Genomic DNA, 19,813 nt, shown 5'->3' with positions numbered 1-19,813 from the left:
AATGGAATAAAGACGAATACAGTTCATTAGGGCGGTTTAAGGATGGCAGAAACCCGACGAACTTAGATTTAGTTGCATTAAAATGCACTGAAGTCGATTAGGTTGGATTGTTTCATAGAAATCAGAGCTCGGTTGATTAAGCTGAAGAACAGTAGATTAAGGCTGTACTAATTAGATCAAGGTGGATTAAGGTAGAGCAGTGAACCACATGTGAGAATGTATATCGTCACCTATCATGAATGAAAACAATTATTTAAAGAAGCCATAATGCTTTTGCATTCAAAACACGTAAGAATATATAATTGCCAGTTTTATTAACAATTTTGAAATATGATATCACCTCGCCACATCAAATGATGTTGGCGTACAGTGCGACATAAAGAAAGATGAGGGCAAAAAATGAAAACGAAGTAAAGGGCATCCGCTACCAAGAGGACGATACTACATAAAAATCATTCAAAAGTAAAAGTTCACTGTTAGCGCATCCAGGCGGCAAGTTGGGCCAGTTACCTTCTTTACCTTCTGCTATCCTTGTCTTGTGTTGCGCTGTAACCATCCTTACTATGAATCACTGTTATCGCTCTGTAGGTAAATCAGAGCTGCAAGAGAAAACTTCCTAAACAGTTCAGAACCTGTGGATTTTACACTACACAGGAACACCGTAATACTTTCACTAATTTTCTGCTTCACCAATGCGCAAGAGCACACGTACTGCAGTCACATGATCGGTTGGTGTGCCTCCAAACATTGCTCACGTTCGCAATGGTAAAATGACAGACTCACAAGAAATTGTATAAGTGTTCATTGAGTAAAGTTTTTGGTGTCTTTTGCTAGAAAGGAGATCGCGGCGTGCATCGGCGAATATTTTTCTTCAATCAAGGCCATCGCTCTCGCTCTGAAATGTTTGTGGTCAACATTTAAGGTAACTGCACAAAAAATGTGTGGTGCCAGTAAGGCACTGCATATCATATTGAGAAGAGGCGTTAATAAAAAAAATCACTGCCGGGACTGTGTAGCCCCGAGTCCGCAACTCTTGCAAACCCATTCGTTGACACGCACCAACGCAGGGGATACTGCCAAGCGAACGTCTTAAGAAGCAACTGCTGCAAAAAATTAGCTCCTTCTCATAATTGAACTATTCATAGGTCATTTCACAGTGTGGGTCTGTAATTGTGCCAAAATATCCATGAAGTGAGGATTTGTTTAATATGGCATTATCAAACTTGTTTTCCTTCATTGAGTGCAATGTATTAGTAACAGACAATTTCTCCTCAAAGGTGAACTTAGACAAGGCAGTATCAAGATTGCTGTGTGATGGCGCCAGGGATTGATCTTATTTAGGCTTGGATGAAGCACATGGGTTTATGTAAACCTGTGTGTGTTTGAAGTGAGTTTTAAAGGGAATGGAAATGATAAGTGCAGTTCCGTAGCTGTCTCTCACAGGAGGACACTTCAACAGCAAAGCCACGCTAGACGTAGGCGTAGGAAGCGGTGAGATACACGATATATTGAACAAAAAGTACACCGCGACGGCAATTACTGGTTTCCCCAGTTTGTCATCTCGCTCACTCTGATCAGAGGTCTATTTCCTTCAATTGACCGGGTGTAATGTATGCCTACCATTCAGATACGCATTATTTTTCACGCAAAAGCACAAAGTTTATTCCCTTGCTGTGGCGTTTTCTGTTAGGTAAAATAGGATTATTATCACCATTTGATGCATTTACTTTGATTTGTGGTAAAATCACAGGCTTTTTTGGATACGTTGTAGTGCTTCCGAAAAAGATACTACCCAAGAGAGAGAGAGAAACACAAAAGGGCATTGAAACGTATTGCGCTGGTCCGTGCCGATATTCTCTCGGTTTGTCTGTCTTTTGCGCCGCATAATTTTGTTCTACATTATGAAATTAACTCGCTTAACTACAAGTTTCATATAATTACGTTTGAGTCTTTTTCTGCAGAAACGCTGTTAACTGTACACTCTCGCAAAGAAATTTTCTCGGCTGCATTTTAATAGAGTTCATACGGTGTCCTAAATGAAAGCTTGGTTATATTTTAGAGAACTAAATGGGAATACCAATTACATCCGCAAGAAGCCTACCCTAAGCCGGTTTTGTAATATATTGATCTGCTTTAATCTCAACAGGCAGCCTAGATAGAACGCGTAGTATTATTCGCAGCTCTCCGATGCCAGCTGGTGTACATGAGAGCAGTTCCTGTGTGCTACAGAGGAACTGCATGACGCACCTACTGAGAGAGAAAATATACGTCGTCAAATGGACCATTCAACGCAAAAGCCGGCGTCTGTCTCTGTAGCAGTGAGGCAGCAGGTACATTTCCCCTTCGCTGCGATGCCGCATCATGGGCGGCGCTCGACGGAGCAGACTGGGCGAAAGGGAATACCTGCTACAGCGACAGCGCGAAAGGTGTTGAGTGAGGAGAAAGAGCATCATCGTAAGGCCTCTTAAACTTCGCAAAGTAGCGACACTCTCCTCCTCCGCCTTCACTCCCCCTCGTTTCTCCTTTCTTTCACGCTCTCTCCTCGAGCGTGGCGCCACCTACACTGCTAGAGCGTAGCAACGGCACCAACATGCGGTCCTCGCCACTCCGTAGACGCTTCTCGAGTAAAAATGGCGCTGAAGCAAGGCGCGAAGGCCCACGTGATGCTATTACGCCAATAGCGACGCGGCGGCGGCCTCGGCCATAGCACGCGAGGAGGAGGCGGCATTCTTCAAAGCGTGGCACTACTTTACGAAGTTTAAGGGGCTTTACATCATTGCGATGCTGCGTGACCATCTCTCTCTCGGTCTCGGCAGCCGGCGTGTGGTTCGTATCTGCCTTTCTCACTGCGACCTGGTTCAGCTGCCGAGTGCGCCTGCCGGCCTGGGTAGCCACTGCTAAAACCCCTTAAACTTCGTAAAGTAGCACCACTCTCCTCCTCCGCCTTCGCTTCTCCTCATTTCTCCTGTCTTTCAGGCTCCCTCCTCGACCGTGGCGCCGCCTACACTGCTCGAGCGTAGCAGGCGACCTTCCGCAGAGTCAATGCACGCATGGCAAGTCGGTGCGCTTGCCATGCATGTCTCTTGAGCGCCAAGTAACTTCGTGTACAGCATAGAATTTCTAACCGGGCGGTTATGCGAACTCAATGACGGCAACTCTTTTTCCTGTTTTGACAGCAATTTATAAAAAGTATATAAAGGAGCGCTAACGCTGTGCCACGAAGACTCCGAATGTATCGCGTGCGCTACAATTAGGTACGCAACATTTGTCAAGTGGCTGCCACAAGATCTTGTTGCGAATGGTTGTATATAGTGCATGTACGATCGAATGCCACCATCCTGACCTCCAGCAAGCCCTCCGTCGCTTAAATAATCCATGCTGTCCTTACCATGTGATTTATTGGCGTGTAAGAGCTATGATGTCCAAAAGACGACAGAGAGCACGAACGAACGCTGCCCTGAAGGTTTGAAAGTGCCGCTAACGTGCGCGCTTGCCAACCTTGAGAGCACGCGCAATGGCTCAGAGGTGGCTGCGGTGCTATTATGTTTCTCGTGCCTTAAAGCTGACAGAAATTCGCGCGGCGGATTATCGAGTCCTCATTATAGGTATATAAAAATTGACATCATTTTTTTTCAGTATTCGTTCGCAAAGCCGGAACGCGGGAAGAGCGCTTCATTCAAGCTCAAAAAGCTCATTGTTTTTTCAAGGTTAGTGACTCATCACGAATGACGTTTTATCGTGCGTTAGCTCGTCCGTTCACGGAGTCACGTACGTGTCTCGAACCGAGCTGCACTAAGGTGCATGCACTCGGGACGGTTGCGCTCGCTCCGAAATTACATTCGCGAGATATGACTTTAGTAAAGTGATGACCATGCAAATAATTACAGTGCTAAGACGTGGCGACAATTGCGATAAGCGAAATGGTGCAGTATCTCATATTGAGGCATCATTTGGTGTCTCATTGCGTGTGTGTCACAGACACAGTGGTCGAACGGGCAAGCAAACGACTAAACGAACCAGCGAACGACGACTAAACCAGACCGTGGACGAGCGAGCGACCGCACATTTTCTCTGCGAGTGCTCCACCGCCGCATCCTAACCTACACACACTTTAAAGCTGACAAGCATTAACATGTACGCCTCAAACAGATGATGCTGTCATTCGCCGACGAAGGCGCCTCGGGAGAGCACGCACATTTTTCCGTTGTATAGCAAATCCATCGAGCGACCGCCAGTGACGAACACGAACAAAAGAGGCGAATAAAGCTATTCCCTCTAAATGAGGCTAGTGAGTAACTACGAAATACAGAGAGTTGCTTCTCTAAAATGAGTTTTCACGCTTGAGCCTCAAACCTTAACAAAAGGAATGCGCTAAATCCTAAAGGTTTCGTACTCACGTTCTCGCAAGCAGTCTCACGTGCCCGCGAATTCAATGCTGCTGGCGTACAATTCAATTAGGCACATCAAATGCGACCACCTACTGCCCAAATAAATAAAGTACACGTCGCGTAGGAATTGTGTTAATGGGTGCAGACAAATGACAACATCCTCAGTGAACTGTGCAATATCTACTACGTTATATCCCGCAACAAATTACTCAAACCTGACACACACTATACTATGATAGACTCGCAACTACCTCGTACTGTCGCGTGGAGAATGTTGGTCTGAATTTATCCCTCCCTATTCAATAAATCCATGTCTTTCTTCTTAACCCGCAGTGCATACCAGACGGTATAGAGAACAGCTTCTTGTTTTTTGCTGAAACCCTTTTGGCATACGAAGGCGCCGCAGGTTATGGTGGTAGAAAGTGTCGTGAAACGACGTCACACTTGCCACAAAACATAGTTCAAGGCGTTCGCCAACCCTAACAAGATGGAACCGCAACTGCGCTAGTCTCTGGCCACTCCGTAGACGTTTCACAAGTGAAAATGGCGCTGAAGCATGACTGTAAACAAAAGAAACCAGCGCGAGGACCCACATGATGCCATTCAGCGAATAGCGGCGCGGCGTCGGCCGGAGCGCGCGAGTAGGAGGAGGCATTCTTCAAAGCGTGGCGCTACTTTACGAAGTTTAAGGGGTTTTAGACACGGCTGCTTCCTCGGTCCACACGATGTCGGTAGCATTTGGCGCTGCCACCGCAGGCTGCTGCTCATTGCTGCCTCGGCTACCGCGTACCGCTATGGTACATTACTCGCTGCGCAAAAGACGAAGGACCACTCAGCGGCGTTCAATTGGACTTAAAGGCTGTCGCATCCGCAAGTCATAAGAAGTGCTTATGTGTCTTTGGATTTTATACAGACCACACTATAGAGCCATAATTAAACCTTCTCATTCGCTGTGCATATATTAGCATTCTTGCTGTAAAGTAGAAAAATTGAAATGCACTCAAAATTACATGTTAAGGTGTGCGGAGCACACAGTGACACCAACTATTAATGTTCCATATAGCCGAATCACTTTTAATAAAAACAATACTTCAGTCTGCTAGTTTGAAGAAACCTGAACGCATCACACCATTCAATATCAAAATCTCATTTATGTCCGCCCTCTTTCTCGTCTCGGGCTAGCTACTATGACGCCTGAAAATATCCCTGTTTCATCGCAACATCGACCTTTGCAGTTCTCTAGTACGCTTTCCTTTACTCGGTACCTATTGAATAAGTTTAATAGACCCATCTGCCCTACCTAAAACACGGACTTCCGAGCTCTATTATTTCCTCTTAGTCTTTTCACGCCAGTTGTCGCGAGTTCTCAACACACCGAATAAGCGCAGCCTATGCCTTGGTAATAAGTTTATGAGCTCAAATGTGAGTTGTCATGGATTTCCAATAAACTTTCCCAGCAATAATATGCGGTGCCGTCTAGAAGCGACAGCAGTAGGCTTGCGATCATTGCTTCGGTGGATATCGACGAGGTATTCTCACCGGCGAGCTCAAATATCTTCTACAGGCTTCATGAACATGGTGAAGGTTCCGTTTTTGCTTCGTAAATGTTCTACGCATCGTATACACCCTACAGTTTACAATGGGGGATAGTGAGCGTGAGATCGCAGTTGATTTCTTGCATTACTACGATGGCTGCCTTATGTCGAGAACTGACGACATGCAGCATTTCTGGTGCATAATGGGCATAGCTAGACATCCAAAGACCTAGAAAGTAGCTCATTTTTAGCAGGTAATGCACTTTAAGTCTTCTTGCGTTAGAAAGGGCTTTGACGTATGCCTTGCCTCTGACGATGATTAGCCGCAGCTGCCTAAGAGGCAAAGAGGTTGCTCGGATTCGGTGCATGTAGCCAGCGTCGTAACAGACAGACAGATAGACAGACAGACAGACAGACAGACAGACAGACAGACAGACAGACAGACAGACAGAGAACAAACTTTATTTGATCCTGAGGAGCTACTGTCAGGATTCTGTAAAGGGCATTCTGTAAAGCATTGTAACCGCTGGCCGCACCCACGTAGAGGACAGAACGCCTTGACGCTCCACTCTTTCCTTGGCCCTCTGGATAGCTTGGGCTTGCTTTCAGAGTAGCGTGCTTTTAATGGCCTCCCCCCATTCGGCTTCGCTGGACAGAAGCTTGCTAGGCAACTTGGGACATCGCCAGAGCATGTGAGCCATAGGTCAAAAGATTTCACTGCAGTCGGGCAACCACGGTCCTCATCTGAGTATATCCTACTGAAATAGCACCGCGAGTGGCTGTAACATTCTAAGAGTAGCTGACTGGCCTCCATTGCGCTTCGGGTGAGGAAAAGGATAAACCCTCCTGCCAAGTTGGTAATGTTTAGTAATTCCAATACGTCTGAGAAATGGATCGTTCTGTTCAGTCGCTTTCTGCCCCTCCAAAGCCTCCCGTCACGGTGCGTGAGTTCTTACGCATGGTCGTTGGTCGATTTGTTGAGCTTTGGGAAGCCCTCGAGAACGTTCGTCCCCACGTGGTGTAATGAGAACCGAAGGAAGGCCTCTTCTCTATAAAAGGGGCCGCATCTCTCGAGCGAGGTTACCCGACTCGGAAACTCCGATTGCGTCCCTCGAGTCGGTGTAAATGTGGAAACGCTCTGGCTCACACAAGGCCAGCGCAAACGTGGTGGCCGCCCTTACCGAGGCAGACGAGCGAAGCACCCCCAGCTATCTCTAAACCATATGGTACTGCTGCCGTACCGCGCCGCATTGACAAAGAGCGCGTAGTTTATGTCATCCCTAACTTTCTTCAATATGGCTCGTGCACGGGCTTTACGTCTACCCTCGTTATGCTGTGGATGTACGTTTCCCGCGAAGGGCCTCACCAGGTAGGTCACCGTAGTTTTCTTTGTCAGTGTTATCAGCCGGTCCTCCGTTATCCTAGGAGCCATGCCAACCTCGTCAAGGATTGGCCCGCCAGCCTTGGTCGACAATAGCGTAACCACCTGGGAAGTGGCCTGCGCCTCTATGACCTCGTTTATGTTATTGTGCATCCCGAGTTTATCTAGTCTCTCGGAGCTCGTGGCAATGGGCAAGCCTGGCACTGCCTCGATGCTCTCGCGCCTGAGGGTGTTTTACTTGGTCTTCCCGTTTTTGTCCCTGCTAGAGCTTTCACATAATTAATATGGCTCATCAGAAACGTGTGCTACCTCCGAAGGAGGTTGTCCTTACCTAACCCTATTTTTTTCGGTTGGATACCCAGAGATGAACCTGAGCATATTCTCCGTCTTGGCTGTAACATGGGTAACTGTTCCGGCATTACAGAGCCTTGCATCTATGAGCAGGTCTAGAATGTTTACTGACTCAACTCTAGGAATTTTCCGCCCATTATTAGCGTATAATGCCATGGGTAGCTTGTTGAGGGGTGTCAGAAGCGTAACCCCCTGCATTGCGGGTCTGTAATGTAACATCTCCATCTTACTCAGGGACAGCTTGAGACCTGTGTCCGCAAGGTGAGCCTCCGTCTCGTCCAATGCCGCTTGTATAGCTTGCTCTATTTCCACTAGGAGGCCCCGGTGCTCCAGATCGTGATGTCATCTGCGTGTGCGTGACCTAGGCCAAGATGCCGCCAAGCCTGTCTGAAAGGCCCTTCATGACTATATGGAAGAGCAGTGGTGAGATGACTGCTCCCTGGTGAGTATCCTGAGCCCCCAATGCAAACACGTATGACCGAATCTGCCCCGCCTGAATGGTAGCGCTTCTAGTCATGAGAAAGGACCTGACAATGGCCTGGAATTTGACTTCCAGGCCTATCCCGGCTCTGGCCTACAGTATGTATCGACTTTGCACTGTATTGAACGCCTTAGTGAGATTCAGGGCGAGAATCCCTCTGACATCCCGAATGTCGCTATGAAATATTTTCATTTTCAACATTAGCATAGCCTGCTGCGTAGATTTGCAGGGCCGAAAACCTACCATAGTATGTGGGAAGAGGTGTCTGCAAGTTATGTACCCCGAAACCTTCTTCAAAATTGCATGCTCCGCTACTTTGCCTCTGCAAGAGCTTAGCAATAGCGGTCTGAAGTTGTCCAAATCAAAGGATTTTCCAGGTTTAAGGATGAATATCACCGTAGCCGCCCTCCAGCCGTCGGGCATCTGTCCTACCTTCCATATCCTGCTGACCTCCTAAATTAGTGGTTCAACTGCCTTATCGTCCAAGAGTCGTAATATCTTGTTAGAAAGCTTACCCGGAACCGGAGCCGATCTGCCATTTCAATTGTAGAGCACCGCCCTGAGCTCAGATTTGAAGAGTGCGTCCAGCTACTCCATTGTCGCATACACGATCTGCGCATAATCCTGTTTGTGCGTCGGCCCTATGGGGAGGTATTTATCCGTGACCGCATTTAAAAGTGACTGTTCAGTACCTGCCTCTTGTTTGTGCCTGTGTGTACCTTTACTAAGTGTTTGCCTTTGATTCCCTTTAGGCTGCGCGTCACACAGGAGGTGCTTGAGCAGGTTCCGCTTCCATCCTGAGTGCATGGACCCGTCTACTCCCGCGCAGACTTCATCCCATTGTAGGCTGTTTAGTTCCGCATATCTCTAGATCTCTACTAAGCTCCGCCACCTTTTTACTCAGCCTGCTGTTTAGCCACTGTGTTTTCCACTTCATCAGAATCGAGGAGTTGGCCTCAAACAGTTGCGCTAGGGGCGGGTCCATTCTTCTGACCGCCGCTTCCATGTGTACTCAGTAGCCCTCTCTACGTTCTCCGTGAGCAAGTTCATAGCCTGGCCAAACGAGGAAGATGTGATCGTTCGCTCCTTACTAAATTTGCAGAAATCCTCTCAGTTCGTGACTCGAAGTACCCTGGGTGGTCGGGTGTCCACACTTAAAACTAATATCTCTATGAAGTGATCACTGCCCAGGTTCTCCTGCTTATTGGCCCGCGCGACGTAAACTACGTTCCTTACGCATGCCAAATCAGGCGTTGTTTCTCGCGCAACCAACATTCCCAGCCTAGTGGGGAACCATGGGTCCGTGATTATCCTAAACTTGAGATGATCCAGGATACACGTCAGGATCACTCATTTTACCGTGTCTGATGTAGCCCCATGCCCTATGAGGGGCGTTAAAGATCCTGGGAACTACCAGGGAAGAGTTCTTCGCTATCGACGTCGCCTTCCTAAGGAGGGAGTTAAACGTCGGTCTCTGGTCCGACGGTGGGCTGTAGACATTAACCACAAAGACGCTGTGATTAAAGCACACGTGCGGTAAAACCTCCACGAAAAGGGCCTCCATCTTACCCCGTCAAGATGGCATTAGATGCTCAATAAAGGATCAATTTTTTATGGTCATCGAGGCTAGTCATCTGTCTCCCTCTTTCTTGACCGACAAAGTTTTGAAGCCAGAGAGGGTAGGGACGTCGCGTAGTGTGTCCTGTAATAAGAAAATCAACGGCTTTTCCATCTGATTCGCCAAAAAATGCCATAGCGGATCCTTGCGCTTTTGAGAACTAGCGCAGTTCCATTGCCAGATTACCGACTCTTAGTGATCGCCAACCATGATGCTACATTACCATGCCTTGCTCCGCACCCGGAGCATCCTTGGAGGGAATCGCAGCCTTGCTTTTTGCTCGGACCTTCGCTTTGGCCTTAATCACCACCGTTTGCTCTAATGCCATTAATATTTCCACCAGAAGCTTTATGCTTTCCTTATTTTCTCTGCTTATCCTGAGTAGTTCCTCCAACATCATTCTTTGCTGAGCCTCGCCTTCAGACGTTTCGGAGTTGCTCTCACTCTTAGGAAGCGGGGCCTTAGGCTTTACTTTAGTGAGTCCTGCGCAGGCTATATGTTCGACTACCTCTGGCATCTGGTTGCTCGCCTCTATTTCACCGGACTTCGTGTTTGCCTTGGCGGTTTTGAGTCGGCGCACCTCCTCTCAAAGCTCCTTAACTTACTTAAGTGATGCGTCCATATAGTACGTCCTACTACCATGCTCTAGCGATGCCGAACGCGTTGCCTTCGTGGGTCTCCCTTGCTCCTTCGTCTTCCCTTTGACACGAACCGCTCAAGCAGACTCCTCCTCGATTCTCACGCTAGACTCCGAGCGCCCTCTGGATCGAGAGAGGTGCCTGGTGGCGACGCGCTTCCGTGCAGCTGCCTAGCGAGAGAAGCTTCTCTCCGTGCTGCGCTCGTGCACAGGTGGCGTACGCAAGCGGCTCCTGCTAAAGCCCCTCGATCATTTGAAAGCAGCGACACTCTCCTCCTCACGGCGTTTTCCTCCTCGATTCTCCTCACCCGCCGGTTGCGCACGGCGCGCTTTTCCTCCCGGGCTCCCACGCACGGGCCGCAGGATTCTATGGAGGCATGTTATTTTGTGCCAGTTGCGCGCCCCAGTGGGGCTGAAAATATTGAGAAATGCTAATAACAGCATCTATAATGCTGGAGGCAACGTTTATGAGGAGGTTGGTTTTTTCCTTAAAGCCGTATGAACGGGGTATAGCGTTGTAAAGGGAGCTTTGAGGCGAGTTCTATACTCCAGACAATTTTTCTGCCACATGATCAGATGCTTTACTTCGTGCGTCTGATCTACTATTGCTTGTGACACATCCCTTTGTGTGTGGCTTACTAAGCGAAAGCCTTAGACCTCTGTTTCAAGGTCCCGTTGGGAGCTACAGAAAATATCATGTGACTGAAGGAAGGCGGGAAGCGAACCAAAGCATGTGCAGCCGCGTATAATAGATGATTAATGATTAGCAAAGTAATGATTGATTAGTGATTGGATTAAGATGAATTCAGGTGTGTTAAGGTGGATTAAAGTCGATGAAGGTGCATTAGGGTGAATGAAGGTGGATTAAGGTGCATAAAGGAAAATTAAATTGGATTAAGGTGGATGAAGGTGCATTAAGGACGAATATAGTGGATTAAAGTGCATGAAGGATAAGAGTGGATTAAGAACGATTAAGGTGCATTAAGGAGGGTTATGGTGGGCTAGGCTGAAATAAAGTTAATGAAGGAGTATTAGAGTGGAATAATGTGCATGAAGAAGTATAAGGGTGGATTAGGAAGGATTAAGGTGCATTAAAGAAGATTATGGTGGGCTAGGGTGAATTAAAGTGAATGAAGGAGAATTAGGGTGGACTGTTAGATGAATGTAGATTAAGGTGAATTAAGTACGATTATGGTGAATTAGGGTGGAATAAAGAGAATGAGAAAGCATTCGGGTTGATTAGGGAGGATTAAAGTGCATTAAGGAGGGTTCGAGTAGATTAAGGTCGATGAAGGTGGATTAGGGTGCAATAAGTAGGACTTTCATAGATTATTGCGGAATAAAGTGAATGAAGGAGGATTAAGGTCGATGAATGTGCATTGGGAGGATTATGGTAGACTAATCGGTCTTAATGCTCCATGAACCCTAATCCACCTTAATACAATCTAATCAACCTACATCGCCCCTAATGCACCTTAGCCTACCCTATACGGCCTTCATCCTCCTTTATCAACTCTTATCCATCATAATCCGCCTTCATCCACCTTAATACTTATTCATGCACCTTAATCGAACCTAATCCTGCCTAATAGTCCCAATCTACCTTAATACACTCTCATCCACCTCTATGAAAGCTGGTCCAGCTCCATGGTGCCTAATCTACCTTAATCTGTCGTAATCGGTCTTAATCCCCCTTTATCAACCCTAATTCACCTTAATTCACATCAGTCGACCTTAATCTTCCTTTATTCACTTTATTCCGCCCTAATCGGTCTTAATACCCTTTCATCAACCCTTCACCTTAATCCGCCTTAATCCTCCTTAATCGTTATTACACTCTAGTCAACCTTAATCCTGCCTAATCAACCTAATGCCAATCACAAATGATTCAATAATTAACTTGGGTAATCATTCTCTTATATAGGGGTGGTCATGCTTTGGGTCACTTCTGGCCTCCCTTGGGTCACGCGATACTTCCAGTTTAAAACCTTACCTTGAAACAGATCTAAAGGCTTTCGCCTTAAAACTTAAAAAAAAGAACTCAATGTTGACTAGCTCATCACCTGCATTCCACATTATTCGACCTTAATCCTCCCTAATCCTTGTCAATGCACCCTAATCTACCCTAATATGTCTTAATACCCTTTCGTCAACTCTTCCCCCCAATCCACCATAATTCGCCTTAATCCTCCTCCACCCACCCTAATATTTGTGCATGCATCTTTATCCTTCTTAATGCACTCTAATCCGCCTTAATCCTGTTTAATACACTCTTATCAACCTTAATCCTCCCTAATCCACCTTACGTCAATCACTAATGATTCATTAATTAACTTGGGTAATCATTGTCTTATACAGGGGTGGACATGCTTTGGATCACCTCTGGCCTTCCCTGGGTCACGTGATACAATTTACAGCGCGACCTTGAAACATAGAGATCTAAAGGCTTTCGCCTTAAAACTTAAATAAACTCAATGTTGACTAGCTAACGCTCATCACCTGCAATACCACGGGTATAATTGCCACCAATTTTTTCAGGGCGCAAAGCAGAATCTATAATGCTGCTCTTCAGATTGAACAGCAACAGTTAGCGACTTGCGAGGTGATGGAGCCGCCCCGGAAGATTAAGCATACTGAGGACAAGCGCAACAAAACGCCGGTGAGCAGGTCGGAAGAACGAAAAAATGCAGCATTACGGGATGCTTTGCTACGAGCTATAAGAAAGACGCCTCAGCTCGCAAACAACGCTGTTCTATGTCGGAACAAAGTTATTTCGGCCAATGTCATGCAGCCACTGCTTCCTGCACAAGCCGTCACGCTTTCCTTGCGGTATAATAAAAACAGCATAACCATCTTCAGGCATCTTGCTGCAGTTATATGCGCAACAGCCCGGCATAGCGCTAGCACACAGACCAGAAACACTGCGCACAACGTTCGCTACGCCGAGCTAAAGCACCGAGCCAGCCGTGCTCAGGAGGAAAATGGCGCGAACGAAAAAGAAAAACACAAGCAAAACTCAAGATCCGCGCGTTTCCAAAGGCAACGGCAGGGAGACCAATCGTCGTGCAGAAAAACGGGGGCAAAACTGGTTGCCGCGGGGGGAACGCGCAAGGGGTGAGGAGGAGGTGAGGAGGTCGCGCGGCGGCGGCAGAGTTCAAAGAGTGTCGCTACTTTCAAATTATCAAGGGACTTTAGCTCCTGCCGCCCACCGTTTTGACGTCGGTCCGCGGCTGCAGCTGCTCGGCGCGTCGGCGCCGCTGGCGCCGTCGTCTTCTGACGATATTAGCCCCGAGAACGAACGCGAGCGGCGCTGCGAGCGCCGCTCGCGTGACGTCAGGGCACGGACTCGCGCTTGTCGTCTGTGACAGTTCGGGCGTTGTCCGGGCGCTTTCTGCGGTGTTTTCGTTTGTTCGCCCTCGTTCTCTCTGCTTGTATACTTATGGTGGTCGTCTCAAATATATTTTTACGACGTCTTCCTTTGCGAACATTTATTCGAAGAGCTAATTTCTTAGACAACAATGAAGCTCTCGAAGGCAATGCTACAGTGCCAGCCGAAGTGACGCAGACCAGCCCATTGCGGGTTTTAACGCGATAGCGTTAAGGAGCTCGTGTCGCAGAAAAGCCGGTGTCGTCGGCGTCGGGTGTCGGCGTCGGCGGCGTTGACCGTGAGCGATAAATCACGGCAGGCGCTTCATAAATAAAAAGCAACTTCCAAGATTGGCCCGGTGGGAATCGAACCAGGGTCTCCGGAGTGTGAGACGGAGACGCTACCACTCAGCCACGAGTTCGATGCTTCCAAGCAGTGCAAACGCGCCTCTAGTGAATGCGGTGTTGCCTTCGAAACGAGCCGTGGCAAGTTATACTGCGGTGTATATCGGTAATTATGAACATGTAACGTACAGAAGTCACAATTACACGAGTTGCGAAGTGCGTTTCCGCTGCATTTCTTCTGCGCTTTCCGCACACGCAGAGCCATCTTGCGGCAAACACAGAAGACCCCCTCCTCTCAATGTACGGCGCTGCCCCGACAGGAGGCGCGCCGCGCGCGCATTGGGACCGCTGCCAGGCGCGTCGCGGGACTCCCTCTCCCCTGACGACGCTTCGCCGTGCTCCCGGTTTAGATTACTATCTATCTCTCTGCCCGTGCCGATCACGACGTTTGGCTGGCGTAGATCGTTTCCCCTCCGAGACACCGAGTTCTTTGGTTCGTTCCGTTCGCTCAGGCGCACGTTTCGTTGCCGCGCCGAACGCTGCGTTGCTCGACGCTCACCGCGTGATAGGTGGGCGCTAAGTCCGATGCGGGGCGCATCGTAAGTGATCGCTGTGCCGTAGCGCATTGTCTTATACCCCTTGGCTGGTCGACGGGAACGCTGTCGCGTCCCACTCTTGAAGGCGAAGCTTAAGCGTCCTCCAATTTTTTCATACGCGGATAGACAATCGCAAAAGCATAGCCTATAGGAATCCAGTTATGATACCATACCTGCCGCGGTGCAACAAGTATGTCACAAAGCTGGCTATATATGACTTCTATAGCACTTACGTTGATTTTATTCCGCTAAAACAGGTTTGCTCACGACGAGTAGTTCATGGTATAATATCGAATTTTTGCATTTCCTCACAGAAACGCTCGGCAGTAGCACGGTGACTTAACTAATACTGGAGCTTAGATTCTACACGCCTCACTTGCTTCTTTAACTGCTTGTCAACATTAGGCGGTTCTTCATGTGTTTATTTTTTTAAGTGGCGGAAATTTGAAGTAAAGTTAATGAAGGCTTACAGCTATTTACAGAGTACAAATAGGAATGTACCAATATATTCCCTTTTCCGTGCTACACGTTCAACTCACCTCTTTAGAGCGCGTTTGTTAATGATTAATAATGCATGTTATGTTCCTCTTTTTTGTCTATGTTACCAAGTGTATATCATTTATTTATTTCAATGCCGCAGTGTGTTTTGCATTGTTGTTGTGGAAATATTTCACTGTGCTTTGATATATTGTATAACTGCAATGTTTTATGGCCACTATATAAATGTAATTTATATGGCGCTTGATGTGTTACCCCATGCAGCCATACTGTACCTAAGAGGGTAAGGTTACCTCAAGCCGCGTCTGTGCGGTTTTTTTCCCTCATCCACCTCCATTTACCACCCCTCTGTACATGTGTGTGTGTAAATGGAAATTAATAAAACAAATCAAATCAAACTCACTTGAGAAATTTACTGGTGCTTGTTGCTTGAGGAATATACATGCCGAATCTGTTTGGCAAACTGACACAGGCTGCTCGGCCCAATTTTTTTAGTGAAGTATGCCTGCTGGACCGCATAGCTGCAGCCAGAAAGCAGTCGAAGCGTTATTGACTAGTGGTATGGGACATATTGAAGATATCGAAATTCCCCCGGTGGAGGGTCAGAAATCAAGTGAAAGTATATGCAAGGCTTGTGGTGCTTTCTTTATGAATGTTTGCGATTGGATTGGAGCAAACTTAAATTAGCCTGCAAGGTTCTCTTTTATGTACCGACGAAGCGAATAGTTATCCGTTTGTAGAATTAAATAACGCTGGATCGAGACATGGTGAGACAAAAGGTGCTTGAATTTTCCTTTTGTAGGCAATATAAGCTGCGTAGTAGTAGCTCGAGAATACTTTAGCCATTCCAGTTGGCGCTGTAAAAAATGCTTTATGGTTTTAATTCGAAGTTGAAGTGAACTGATGGGTTTCGCGAACATAGCGTGCCTCGCCATACGGACAGTCGATTGCTACCGTAACGTGATCAGGGGTGTGCCATATTGTCGATAAAGGCTACTGAGGGCCACTATGATACATTTCATCACTTTCAATTGAGTGGCTCTCGATCTAAACAGCGAAACTTTTCTCTCGGGTGATTGCTACTATGGTGTTTGTGAATTAATTATGTAAATACTCTACATGACGTGCCGTCGTGTTAGCAGCCATGAGCAATTCGTTTTTTGGAGGCCTGTTTCAGAGGGGGATGAAAGCAGCAGCAAACATTTTCATAAGAAATGCGCGCCTAACTATTTTTTTACGCATTAATGAATGGCCATATTTGAATAGAACAACACACCAGAGTAATAGGAATCATGATGACAGCTTCGCTGGGCAGTGTCTTTCTAACATCGGATAACATGTTGACGCCAATTACCAAATGTTTCTTCCACGTAAAATGCATTACCTGTCATAGCTAAATACTAAAGGAATGTTAAGTGTTTAGCGAAGCATCATACACAACTTCGCGCGTTGAATTTGCAGATATTCTGTTTTTAGTCAAAATTTACCGATAGACACGGCGCATATATGCATTGCAAAAACTAGTAGACCCCTTTAACGCTACTTAGCTTGCGATATCCAAGCCGCAAAGTTTCTCGACTCACCCGCTTTTGAAGAACAAACTGTGGTTAAGGTATGGCAGCTGAAAGAAGCCGACGTATTCTTCAATACGTACGGCTCGAGCCACCTATACACCAAGCATACACGAAGGGAACGAGCGCGCGCGGCAGCCGAGCGAGCCGGAGCGAGCGGCGTCCTGGCCGTGACGTCACTCGCGAGAGGGCGCCATTCCTCTTTCACGGGGCTAATAGGGAAATTGAAATTTGCCCTGCACTCCTTGGCCGCTGTGGGGTGCGGGCCACCACACAACGTGCATTTCGGTTTGCACTGGGGATCTTTCGCCGGTGATTGCTTGCGACAGGTGCGACACCACTTGCTTCCCGGGTTAGCACACACGTCAGCCCGGTGTCCCAGTTCACCACACTCGCAACAGACTTGCGCCGGTAGAGCGTGCAGCGAAATATGATTACGCCGCTGGCCACATAGTTGGGCACCCTTATGCCCTTGAAAAGCACCACCACCGCCGCGGTGTTCTTGATCGGCCTGGCCTCCAAAGTGCCCGGATTCTAATGATTTCCAATTGTCGCCCTGATTTGAACCCCGCTGACTTCCACGTCGACTTCTCTTATGACTGCCTCAAACGTATTCTCGGGTGGGGCTAGATACGCCGCCACCCGAAACGTAACTTCGCCGAGCCTGATGTTCTGCACTCACGCGTACGCGTCTGCGTTTTTATGGCGTGGGGTGCACGTCACAAAAATATTCTGAACTCCATTGGGACACATCATGTCCTCTTCGATTGCGGCCGGAGCCAAAATTGCTCCCACGGCGAAGGCTTGTTTAAAGCGTATTTTACCGACCTTGTTTACATTCAAGCCGTCACGCGTTCTGAAAATGATACGAAAAGTGTCCTTCGGCAGTCGTGGGAGCCTTGAAGCAGCGGTGGCGCGTCGTATTACGGCGCGTGGCGCGGTGGGGCGGCCGTCATCCCTCTGTCTGCCACGTGTATCTCCACTGTCTTGAGCCGAAGAATAGTCTTCCCTGGGCATGCCGGGCTGGCGGCTGCAGGCGACATTCGATTGGTGTGTTTCATTGCGATATCAGCCACATCACCATGATAGCATCTCTGCATCAGAGCACTGAGCCGTCCGGAAGGTTCCGCTGGTAGGTGAGCCCACTTGCATGTATTTACGTTTTTTGCAGTGTGCGCGATTAAACCTATGTTGTCCTTACGTCAGTCGATGGTTCCGATCGGTTCCAATTTTTATTTACTGTTTGTTGCATTAATTTTTTTTTACTACCCGTATGGCTAAACACAATCATGGGGATAAGCCATGATCTGAAAGGACTACCTATGTGCTGATTGGCATGTAAAGGACTGCAGAATTTCGATAGGTGTCAGACGTGCATAGCATCGTCCACTGGGCAATGCGTACACGCAGGCTTTTGAGGCTTCTCGGTAACATTTGAAGAGTGGGCGAACATGTCGAGATCCCCTGAAGCGGAAATATCCATGTTGTAGAAGCTATATTTAAGAAACTGGTACGGTTTACTACTATGGAGAGATACGGTGTTCCAACATCACTGATATTTTATTGTCAGCGTAATTCTTCTGTGCTACTTATCGGGCTGATAGGGAGAAAACACCCGAGAAAAGCTTACAATATAGAAATTCAGAGTGTTAGTTTGGGGCGGGGGGGGGGGGATGTTGTGTATTATTCTAAAATATATCCTATTGAGAATTTTGCATGGCGTCAGTTCCTACGGAAAAATAATTCCCGCGATTGCCTCATTCAATTCCTGACGCGGAAAGTGCCGCGTGAATGCGCACACGCGCGCCAGCGCACCAGTGGCTACTAACGGTATTTGCAGGAAATAACAGCCCTCACCTTGTCAGCGATGACTATTTGGGTAGTGTTCGCAACCAAACGTAATCACAAATTGCGCAGAGAGGCATAGCCTCGCTCTCACTGTGCATGATAAATGCCTCATTAGGCTTCCGTGATTCACGTATACGCTATGTTAGCGTACGGCTTATGGCGAGTTTACCGCACGTGTTGTCTGCGTGCGCTCAGAAATTGCGTTATCGCACTTGGCAACATTCGTGGCTAAAGCTTCAGCGTGAATTACCGAGATGGCTATGCTCTCGCTAGGTAACTATAGAAAAAAGCTTTAGCTTCCCCTAACTAATTAATACTGTCTGACTTTTTTTTTTCGATTCCGAGTTCTGTAGGGTTAACGAGACGCGTTGGCTTAGAAACGACAGCATTGCGGCTAATGGATTGTCTCGGCTTGGTTATGTTCGGAACAAGGCTCCAGATCGCGCCCTGCCCTCTAACGTTTACTTTACGTTTCAATTCCCGTACGTTAATGTAACCGTTTTCCGACGTGCACCATAACGTCCCGCGAAAAGCGCTTTTGTTTAATAAGCGTAAGGTGACAAACGCTATTCGAGAGCAGCTTCTTCTATAGGTTTTGAACGGCATGGAAAATATGCAAACCGCTATGGCCGAAACTAAACACTCACTTAGTCAGACATTGAGAGAATTTGGTTCCTAGAAATCACTTTAGGACCACTCGGTTCGTGACTCGAGGGCACGCAATCACGCACGACTACTCCCGCTTTGCGCAGACTGCGCATGTAATGTCATGACATTCCCTTAAAACATCGGTGCTCTGAAAACAAAAATGAATAAAAGAAACTTTTTAGGATAGTTTCCAGTGTGCAACGAGGATGTTTAAGGTTAGCTGGGGTGCGTGCTAGGCTGTTTTGCTCCTGATGTCGAGCTTGCCCAATAGCTTGACGGTCTGCAGACCCTGCTTACTCCGGGACATTGCAGTGTATCGGATGATTTTACGCGTTTTTATTTAGGGCTACTACGCTCATCTCAGTAGGTCCTGTGTATGCTTACAAAGCCGGCGTGCACGGGACCCAACGAATGTCCACCGCTTCAGTCCACCGCTACAAAATGACGGGGATTTTCAGAAACTTTTCATATGAGCCAGCAAGCGAGCGAAATCCAACACCCGGCTTATAATGGGTGACTTGAATGCCAGGGACAGAGCTGGGGATATCGA

The 19,813-nt window shown here is 47.5% G+C and overlaps 1 protein-coding gene across 3 annotated transcripts in view; it reads left to right on the top strand.

The window, feature by feature from the left end:
- Positions 1-17,375: 17,375 nt before the first annotated feature.
- LOC135918589 (solute carrier family 22 member 6-like) overlaps positions 17,376-19,813 on the top strand; it is a 42,479-nt gene continuing 40,041 nt past the window's right edge. For 2 of the 3 annotated variants that reach the window (XM_065452206.2, XM_070526479.1), the window contains exon 1: positions 17,376-17,903. The gene's annotated coding sequence lies outside the window, so the exon portion shown is untranslated. The remainder of the gene's footprint in view (positions 17,904-19,813) is intronic. The other variant, XM_070526480.1, reaches the window with a different exon arrangement.

The sequence above is a fragment of the Dermacentor albipictus genome, chromosome 10 (assembly GCF_038994185.2).
Source record: "Dermacentor albipictus isolate Rhodes 1998 colony chromosome 10, USDA_Dalb.pri_finalv2, whole genome shotgun sequence".
Lineage (NCBI taxonomy): Eukaryota > Metazoa > Arthropoda > Arachnida > Ixodida > Ixodidae > Dermacentor > Dermacentor albipictus.
Note: the sequence above shows the minus strand (reverse complement) of the source record. Positions and strands in the feature narration are given on the sequence as shown.